A 10,561-nucleotide genomic window follows, 5' to 3' on the forward strand; every position below is an offset into this window, starting at 1 on the left:
TACTGATGGCTCCTCTAAATGGTGAGCTGGATATCTTATAAATAATCAACAGGTAATCATAAAGACTCCTGGCCTCTCAGGTCAATTAGCAGAATTAACAGCAGTACTGAATGTCTTTTAGTCTGTACACGAGGCTTTTAATATTTTTACTGATAGTTTAAAACATCTGTTCTATATTGGCCACACACTATCTCATTCTGGTCTTCCTGGACCTTTAGCTGAAGGCAATGATTGCATCGACAGAGCTCTAATAGGAGAAACCTTAATTTCAGATCCTGTTGCTTTGGCCAAACCTGATCATGAAAAATTTCATCATATCTTAGGGCTCCAACATCAGATCACTAAGGAGCAGGTAAGAATGATTGTAAAACAATGTCCTAAATGTATTATATTATCTCCAGTGTCACATTTAGGAGTTAAGTTAATCCATGAGGTCTTATGCCTAATCATATTTGGCAAATGGATGTAACTCATTATGCAGAATTTGGAAAATTAAAATATATAAATGTTTGTATTGACACTTGTTCAGGATTTTTTTTTTCTTCTCTGCATACTGGAGAGGCCTCTAGAAATGTAATTGATCATTGCCTCCAAGCCTTTAATGCTATGGGATTGCCCAAACTCATTAAGACAGATAACGGGCCATCCTATTCTAGCAAAAATTTTACTTCATTTTGTAAGGAATTTGGTATCAAACATAAAACTGGAATTCCTTATAACCCCATGAGACAAGGAATAGTTGAACGTGCTCATCGCACTTTAAAAAAAATGGCTTTTAAAAACAAAACAGGGGTAATTATATCCCCCAAGGTTACCAAAGGCACATCTTGCTTTTGCTTTATTTGTTCTAAATTTTTTTGCAAACTGATGTTAAAAGGTCTGTCTGCAGCGGATCACCACTGACATCCAGTTACTTCTAGTTCTTATGCCATGGTGAAGTGGCGGGACCCATTAACTAATGAATAGAAGGGTCCAGACCCGGTCCTAATCTGGGGATGGGGCTTGGTCTGTGTTTTTTCACAAAAAGAAGATGGAGCTCGATGGCTGCCTGAAAGATTAGTTTGTCAATTGGACACAGATCCTGAATCTCCCAGTATGTATGACTCTGACCTTGATTATGGCTAAAAATCCTCTTTAGCCAAAAAGTTAATTTGGAGCACAGCCTCCCAGAAAAGTTACAGCCTTTCTGTGATTCTCAAAGCCACCTCCCCCACACTGGGAGCTCAAAGTCTGAGTGTGATAGTTGCTAATTTGCAAATGAATGGAGTACCTGGACTTCCCCAAAGAAGCTTTTGTACTGTTGCTTTTCACTGTCTCCCATTGTTTTTCAAGCAGGTTAGTCAAAGCCCTTCAGCCTGACTGCAGCAGGTGTGCAGCCAACAACTATCAGGTCATGGCTGGCATTCAGACCAGAATAAGAAGGGAGTAAGCAGCTGGACACTGTCTTCAGTTTCCTGATATACAATTCATTACATAGTTTATTCAACTGAAGTATATAGTCCAATAGGTTTTAGTGTGTTCATTGATAGATGCAAGTACACAGCGCAGCCACTATGAAGAATCTGCTAAAACTAATAGATCTATAGTATGATCCAGCTATAACACTCCTTGGCAGATGCCCAAAGGACTCAACTTCCTAGCCCATCCACACTTGCTCAGCCATGATTATTGATGCTCTAGTCACAATAGCTAGAAAATGGAAACAACCAAAATGTCTTTCAGCTGATTACTAGATTATGAAAGCATGCTACACACACATGCACAATGAAATTCTATTCAACTGTAAAGGAAAATAAAATCATGACATTTTCAGTTGAACGATAGAACTAGAAAATGTTATACAAGGTCACCCAGATTCAGATAAATACCACATCTCTCTTATTTGTGGACTCTGGCTCTGGCTTCTTAGAAATAGTATATAATGCAGAAGAACCACATAACCCAAAAATGTAACAAGGAATTATAGGAGGGAAGAGGGGAAGCATCTCTAGAATGGAGATAGTAGGACACAGGTGCTATGAAGGGGAACATGGGAAAATGAGGGGTGTTATTTAAGTGGGAATGGGGATGGAAGGGCAAAGAGAGAGGGAAGAAGGAGGGGTAAGTAACACTATGGATGTCTGAATAGGCCATAGGGAGACATATTACTTATATCTACATAAATGCAATGAATTTGAGATGGAATGGGTAGAGGGAGGGAGAAATGATGTAAATATAGTATGAGATTCTTAAAAAAAATTGAAAAAAATTTTTTAAAAGTGTGAATCTATGTAATGAGGTGGGTGGTGTCCTTGGAGGGAAGAGAAGAATGTGCTAAGAAAGTCAGAAGCCTCCCATGCTCCAAACCAGGTAGGTGGGCTCATGGATTTTACATCATCCTTTAAAGGTACATCCCATACAGGGAGTATTCCTGGCGGTGAGTTGGAAGAAGTGGGAGAAGATGTTGCTGCTTCATCCCTGCTTCGGCTCAGCAGACATGTTGGAGTTCAGTTAGAACTTTTCAGACTACCTGGAAAGGAAAATCTCCTTTGAAGAGTTGAAAAGGCAATGAGAGGAGAGAAATATCCAAGAAAAGAAAATTCTTGGGGAAAAAGGAAAATCGTTACTCAAAGAAAAAGTAATGATTCTAAAGTCCCATACCAACAGGAAGTGACTCCGCTAACTTCCAGGACAAAGATGCCAATAAAGGAGAAACATCAGAGAAGTAAGTCAGTTCACAAAATCTTTGTTTCCATGCTTGGAAAGACAGAAGAAGAAGAAGAAGGAGGAGGAGGAGGAGGAGGAGGGAGAGGGGAAGGGGGAGGGGGAGGGGAAGGGGAAGAGGAAGAGGAAGTGGTAGAAGAAGAAGAAGAGGTAGAAGAGGAAGGAGAAGAGGAAGAAGAGGAGGACAAGGATGATGATGAGGAAACACCTGAGCAAACCACTGCAGGTGACATATTTGTGTCAGAAATGATTCTCAACCCTAAAACAAACAAACAAAAATGATGAAAGAGAAGAGGCTTCTCTAAGATGAACTCCCCAGTGTCCTGAAAGGTCTCAAGGGTGAAGCCAATAGTCGCTTTGCTGCAGGAGAACAAAAAGAGGCAATATTGATATGCATGCAAATCATAAAACAAACTCCTTTGGCTTCTGAGCCATTCTCTATACTTGCTTCCATGGAGTATGAGGACCAAAGTGGCATAGAGACATCATTGTAGTATTAGTTGATTGCTGCACACTTAAATTCCAGTGACACAGAAGAATGGATTAGGTTGGCATAAATGTCTCTGAAACAAGATGATATTAAGCAGGCTATTTTTTCCTATACAAACGCTCTTAAATATGAGCCTACTAACATCAGTTACCTGTGGAAGGGGTCAAACATTTATGAGCAGATGGATGATCATAAAATGACCATCGATGGTTATAAGCATATTATAAATCTTTGCCTCCATCTGATGGAGAACATTTTATGCAGTTGGTTACAGATATAGTCATGAGTGTAAAGCCATGATATGAAGCCAATGATAGTACTTCAACTATAAACATAATTGAAGAAAATTTCTCAAAGCACCAAGGCTTAGTCTCCATGGAAGACATTAACACGGCAGCTGAATTATATATTTCCAACAGGCAGTATAGCAAAACTTTGTTGCTAATTACAGATTTTTTTCTGAAATTATCCTAGAAAAGGAAACATTAGAAGAAGCTACCTCAGAAGAAAATAAAGGTTGTAGTTACCTCCAGAAGAAGAGAAGGAGGGAGTAGGGAAGAAAGGAAAGAGAACCTACAAGTGTCTCTTTAAAATGTCCAGCTGGGCAGGTGCACAAGAATAAGAGAAACAGGAAAAGAAACTGTACCAACTAACAATGTCTTATTACTATATAATTTTATTGCTTATTTTTATGGCTTTTATGGTTACTTGGCATCTATTGACAGGGTCTACATATTAGGAAAGCCAGGGAATAGTTGGCAGTAATGCCGGACACAAGTGATGCCTACTGTTCCCAGGTAGTGAGTCTTTTCAATCTTGTATTGGGAAGTTAAGGTAAAAATATTCGTTGATGTGGTTTTCATCCCTAGAGATTCTTTGACAGTCATGTCTTCTCTTTTCCAATGTATTTTATTAAGTGACAGATATGTTTTTAGAGAAAGCATCAAGAAAACAATTTCTCACTGTAAAGAAAAAAATCCATTCTTGAATTTGGAGATTCAAAAAGCATTGGGATTAAAGAAGAGGAAAATCTTTGGGAGAAAAAAAATCAGAGGCTTAAGAGTTGAAGTTCCCAGCAAGTTTGTGACTTGGTGGGAAGGGTACCGGTGGGAGAATGTGTTTTTCCACTATAGGAGACTGGGAAAGGTCCTGGAGATGGGACTTCTGACTCTAGTCAGAAGCAGAAGGATGTAGGCGTGACTAAGCTCATAACTAACTGATCCTGACACCAGGGCTTTTAGCTGTCCTGGACTGAGCTACGTGAAAGGTGAAGGTCTGCAGAAGCCTATCTTCCACACACACAAGCACACTCACTCATACACACACACTATCACATGCATACACACACATACACACACCCAAACTCACTAACACATATCAATATGCTCTCATGAATACACACACACAGCAGCACACACTGACACTTCAACATGCTCACTGTCACTCACATGCTGACACACACTTGCACTCAGTCCAAAACACCCAGTCACATGCCACCATTCTCACACTCACACACACCAACACCCCCCCCCACTATCATTAACACACTTCCAACAGACACACACATACACTCTCACACATACAACCCCTCACACACACTCAGATGCGCTATGAATTCAGGATATTCACAAGACACCTGTACACACACTCAAAGAAAACACACTTACATAGGCACACCCATATACATTTTCACTTATACATTCTCACATACTTACACAAACTTATAGGATACACATGAGTATGCATGCAATTCCCGAATCTATACTTTTAAACACTTCCACTTCTTCCACTCACTGGAACCTCTCTTCTTCCATTTGTCTCTCTCTCCCTCTCTCCTTCAACTCTCTGCTTAAGCATCAGAGTAAGTCTTCCTGGCCATCTTTTACAAGTACCCTAGGCTTTCCTTGTGCTTACCCTCCTTGTCCCTCCCCATGTTTCTGAAACACTTACCTGATACTATCATCATGTCTTGATTCTCTGCATTCAGAGAGCCATGGTTTTCTTGTCTTTGCTTTTGTGATTTTAGTGTTTTCTTCACTACCATATGTCTAGGATTAGAACAGTAGCTGGACTAAAAAATTGTTGATTAAATATAAGAATAAATGAATGAATCTCAATGCCTCTTTCTTGACAGCTGTGTAAGCCTCCATGGAAACCAGTCATTCCCTTACAGAAAGAGTGAAGAAGAGAACACTGAAGGTATCAAGGAAAACGGTGTCTCTTACCTTTACTCTGATTTGATCCAGAACTAGTCTGTACAAGTTGGCAGAAAGAAGACTGGAGAAATTAAGTTTAACAACAATTTTTTTTAAATACACCCGATATATACCTAAGTTTGGGGGCACAAGAGATCTGCCTACTAGCAATCCTTTAACATTTAATGTTGTATGTATATTTAATTATACTCTCATAAATTTATTTTTAAATTTTCATACAATATTTTTTGTCATATTTCCCTCTTAAGTTTTTAATAAATATATGTATTCAACAGGTAACTTTTGTAAAACATTTTATCTTTGCACATCTCCAGGCCACTGTGTACAGATTAATTCCCTATTTGTACTGCATCTAGAGCATTTTGTTTGTATGAATCAAACCCCAAATGACTTTAGGTTATTTCTGTTTGTTTTTTAACTATGTCCCCCCCACCAAAAAAAATCTCTAAACATATTGATTCCCACAAAACCAGGATTGCTCAGCCAGTGAGGAGTATTCCTCACCAGACAGCCCTGGCTAGCTGGGATATTGCTATCTGGAGCAGTGTGGCCTCTGCCTCCTGCACACTGGGCTTACAGACATGCATCGGCACACCTGGCTAGGAGTGGTTTGATTAAGGTGAGGTGAGAATAAGTCATCCCACTTGTGAACGAGAGGTAACTGAGATAAACAGCTGCAACAGTAGAAGAGGAACAGATCCGTTCCCAAGCAGGCCGTAGAGGAAGGAAAGGATCTCAGTCTACACTGTCAGAATAGGAATTAGCCGCCTGTATGGGAAGACAGGGAGAGTCTTGGCTGCTGAAAGCAGGCAGAAAATACTCATGGGCTCATAGGTCTGTGTTGACAAAGCAGACAAATCCCTTGCCAGCCTCTTTTCTCTTAGAATAAGATGTGGACAAGCCCTAATTTCAACTGTTTTTTCTTTATTATCAGTGTGTGTGTGTGTGTGTGTGTGTGTGTGTGTGTGTGTACCTGCACGTGTGCATGCCACGTCTTGTGTGTAGAGGTCAGAGGACAACTTTGTGGAGTTGCTTCTTTTCCTTTCACATTTATGTGAGTTTCAGGAGTTGAACTCAGGTAAAATGCCTTTACCTGCTGAGCCATCCTTTTAGACCTCAATAAAGAGTTTTTGTTGTGTATTTTCTGCAAAGGCATTTAGTGGCTGGATGTCAAGAAATGGCCAAATGGTTGAATTTCTGGGAGGCTAAAGGCAAACAAGGCAGCAGGAACAAAGAGAGTGAATATGCAGTGGCTGAAGGGCCTGAGGTCTGGGCGACAAAGCTGCCCTGAGAGGACAAACCAACAGGATCTTGGAGTCTGAGAGAGAGCACAGAGTTTCAAGCACTTGGGAGGCTGAGGAAGGAAGACTACAAGTTTGAGGCTAGCATAAGCTATGTACTGAGACCCTGAAGAGAGAAAGATCAGTGGGTATGAGTGATGGCTTCAAAAGCTTGCAGACCTGAGTTCAAAGTTCCAGGATCCATGCTTTTAGAAAAAAAAAAAATCCAAGTGTGTGTGTGTGTGTGTGTGTGTGTGTGTATGTATGTGTGTCTGGAGGGGGGGGGCTCTGTGTGTTTGTGTGTCTGTGTGTGTGTACGACTGTGACCTCAATACTGTGAGAGGTGAGGAGAGAGGGATCCCTGCAGTTTTCTGGCTTCCCATCTAGGTCTTGGTTTAGTGAGAGAGCCCATCTTAGAGGGATATAGTACAGAGTACTGAAGCAGTGTCCTTCCTTAGCTTCTGTGCTCTCTCTCCCTCCCCCTCCCCTCCCCCCCCTCCCCCTCTCCCTCTCCCTCTCCCTCTCAAGGATCTGGATTATCGCGAGAAATTCTGAAAAACGTGGAAAATGAGAAAATCACACTGTAGGACCAGGAATATGGCCAGAAACCCTAATAAATGTGGAAAATTAACAACTCACACTGAAGGACCTGGAATATGGCGATAAACCCTGAAAAAAGTGGAAAATTAAAACCCCACAGTGATGGACCCAGAATATCCGAGAAACCCTGAAAATCGTGGAAAATGAGAAATCACACTTTAGGACCCAGAATATCCGAGAAACCCTGAAAAACGTGGAAAAGTAAAAACCCACACTGAAGAACCTGGAGTATGGCGAGAAACACTGAAAAAGGTGGAAAATGAGAAAATCACACTGTAGGTCACAGAAAATGGGGAGAAACCCTGAAAAACGTGAAAAAAAAAACCTCTCACTGAAGGACCTGGAATATGCCTAGAAATCAAAAAAACTTGGAAAATGAGAAAATCATACTGTAGGACCCAGAATATGGCAAGAAAAGCTGAAAAAACATGGAAAATTCACAACTCACAATCAAGGATCTGGAATATGGCAAGAAAACCAGAGAAAAGGTGGAAAATGAGAAAATCACACTTTAGGACCTGGAATATGGCAAAAAACACTGAAAATGTGGAAAAGGAGAAAATAACACTGTATGACCCAGAATATGGCCAGAAACCCTAAAAAAGGTGGAAAATTAACAACTCACACTGAAGGACCTGGAATATGGCGATAAACCCTGAAAAACGAGGAAAATTAAAAACTCACAGTGAAGGACCCAGAATATCCGAGAAACCATGAAAAACGTGGAAAATGAGAAATCACACTTTAAGACCCAGAATATGGCAAGAAAACCTAAAAAACATAGACAATTCCCAACTCACACTCAAGGATCTCGAATATGGCAAGAAAACCTGAAAAAGGTGGAACATGAGAAAATCACATTGTAGGACACAGAATATGGGGAGAAACCATGAAAAACGTAGAAAATTAAAAACTCACACTGAAGGATCTGGAATATGGCGAGAAAACCAGTAAAAAAATGGAAAATTAACAACTCACTCTCAAGGATCTGGATTATCGCAAGAAATCCTGAAAAACGTGGAAAATGAGAAAAATCACACTGTAGGACCCAGAATATGGCCAGAAACCCTAAAAAACGTGGAAAATTAAAAACTCACACTGAAGGACCTGGAATATGGTGATAAACCCTGAAAAACGTGGAAAATTAAAAACTCACACTGAAGAGCATGGAATATGGCGAGAAACCCTGAACAACGTGGAAAATGAGAAATCACACTGTAGGACCCAGAATATGGCAAGAAAATCTGAAAAACATGGAAAATTCACAACTCACACTCAAGGATCTGGAATATGGCAAGAAAACCAGAGAAAAGGTGGAAAATGAGAAAATCACACCTTAGGACCTGGAATATGGCAAAAAACCCTGAAAATGTAGAAAAGGAGAAAACAACACTGTATGACCCAGAATATGGCGAGAAACCCTTTAAAACGTGGAAAATTTAAAACTCACACTTAAGAACCTGGAATATGGCGAGAAGTCCTGAAAAAGCTGAAAAATGTGAAAATCACACTGTAGGACCCAGAATATGGCAAGAAACCCTGAAAAACATGGAAAATTAAACACTCACACTCAAGGTCCTGGATTATGGCGAAAAATCCTGAAAAATGTGGAAAAATAAAAACTCACACTGAAGGACCTGGAATATGCCTAGACATCAAAAAAAAAAAAAAAAAAAAAAAACCTTGGAAAATGAGAAAATCACACCGTAGGACCCAGAATATGGCAAGAAAAGCTCAAAAACATTGAAAATTAAAAACTCACACTGAAGTACCTGGAATATGGAGAGAAGTCCTGAAAAAGCTGCAAAATGTGAAAATCACACTGTAGGATCCAGAATATGGCAAGAAAACCTGAAAAACAAGGAAAATTAACAACTCGAACTCATTGACCTAGAATATGACGAGAAATCCTGAAAAACGTGGAAAATGAGAAAATCACAGAGTAGGGCCCAGAATATGGCGAGAAAACCTGAAAAAAATGGAAAATTAGCAACTCATACTGAAGGACCTGGAAAATAGAAGAAAAGCTGAAAAGAGTAGAAAATGAGAAAATCACACTGTAGGACACAGAATATGGGAGAAACCATAAAAAAACGTAGAAAATTAAAAACTCACACTGAAGGATGTGGAATATGCAAGAAAACCAGTAAAATATGGAAAATTAACAACTCACTCTCAAGGATCTGGATTATCTCGAGAAATCCTGAAAAACGTGGAAAATGAGAAAATCACACTGTAAGACCCAGAATATGACCAGAAACCCTAAAAAAGGTGGAAAATTAACAACTCACACTGAAGGACCTGGAATATGGCGATAAACCCTGAAAAACGTGTAAAATTAAAAACTCACAGTGACGTGCCCAGAATATCCTAGAAACCCTGAAAAACGTGGAAAATTAAAAACCCACACTGAAGAACCTGGAATATGGCGGCAAACCCTGAAAAACGTAGAAAAAGAGAAATCACACTTTAGGACCCAGAATATGGCGAGAAAACCTAAAAAACATGGAAAATTCCCAACTCACACTCAAGGATCTCAAATATGGCAAGAAAACCTGAAAAAGGTGGAAAATGAGAAAATGACACTGTGGAGGACACAGAAAATGGGGAGAAACCCTGAAAAACGTGGAAAAATAAAAACTCACACTGATGGACCTGGAATATGCCTAGAAATCAACAAAAACTTGGAAAATGAGATAATCACACTCGAGGATCCAGAATATGGCAAGAAAAACTGAAAAACATGGAAAATTCACAACTCACACTCAAGGATCTGGAATATGGCAAGAAAACCAGAGAAAAGGTGGAAAATGAGAAAATCACACTTTAGGACCTGGAATATGGCAAGAAACCCTGAAAAGGTGGAAAATAAAAAATCACACTGTATGACCCAGAATATGTCGAGAAAACCTGAAAAACATTGAAAATTAACAAATCACACTCAAGGATCTGGAATATGGCTAGAAAACCTGAAAAATTGGAAAATTAAAAACTCACACTGAAGGATATGGAATATGGCGAGAAACCAAGAAAACGTGGAAAAATTAAAAATTCACACTGAAGGACCTGGAATATGGTGAGAAACCCTGAAAAATGAGGAAAATTAAAAACTCAAGACTGAAAGCCTGGAATATGGTGAGAAATCCTTAAAAACGTGGAAAATTAAAAACTCACACTGAAAGACCTGGAATATGGCGAGAAATCCTGAAAAACGTGGAAAAGGAAAAAATCACACTGTAGGACCTGGAATAAGGTGAGGAATGCTGAAAAAG

The 10,561-nt window shown here is 39.6% G+C and overlaps 1 pseudogene; it reads left to right on the top strand.

Moving 5' to 3' along the window:
- The first annotated feature begins 2,361 nt into the window (after nucleotides 1–2,361).
- Nucleotides 2,362–3,747, top strand: LOC147001621 (general transcription factor 3C polypeptide 3 pseudogene; annotated as a pseudogene).
- Nucleotides 3,748–10,561: the final 6,814 nt, after the last annotated feature.

The sequence above is a fragment of the Mus caroli genome, unplaced genomic scaffold (genome assembly GCF_978045245.1).
Source record: "Mus caroli unplaced genomic scaffold, Mus_caroli_1 scaffold_13, whole genome shotgun sequence".
Taxonomy (NCBI): Eukaryota; Metazoa; Chordata; class Mammalia; order Rodentia; family Muridae; genus Mus; species Mus caroli.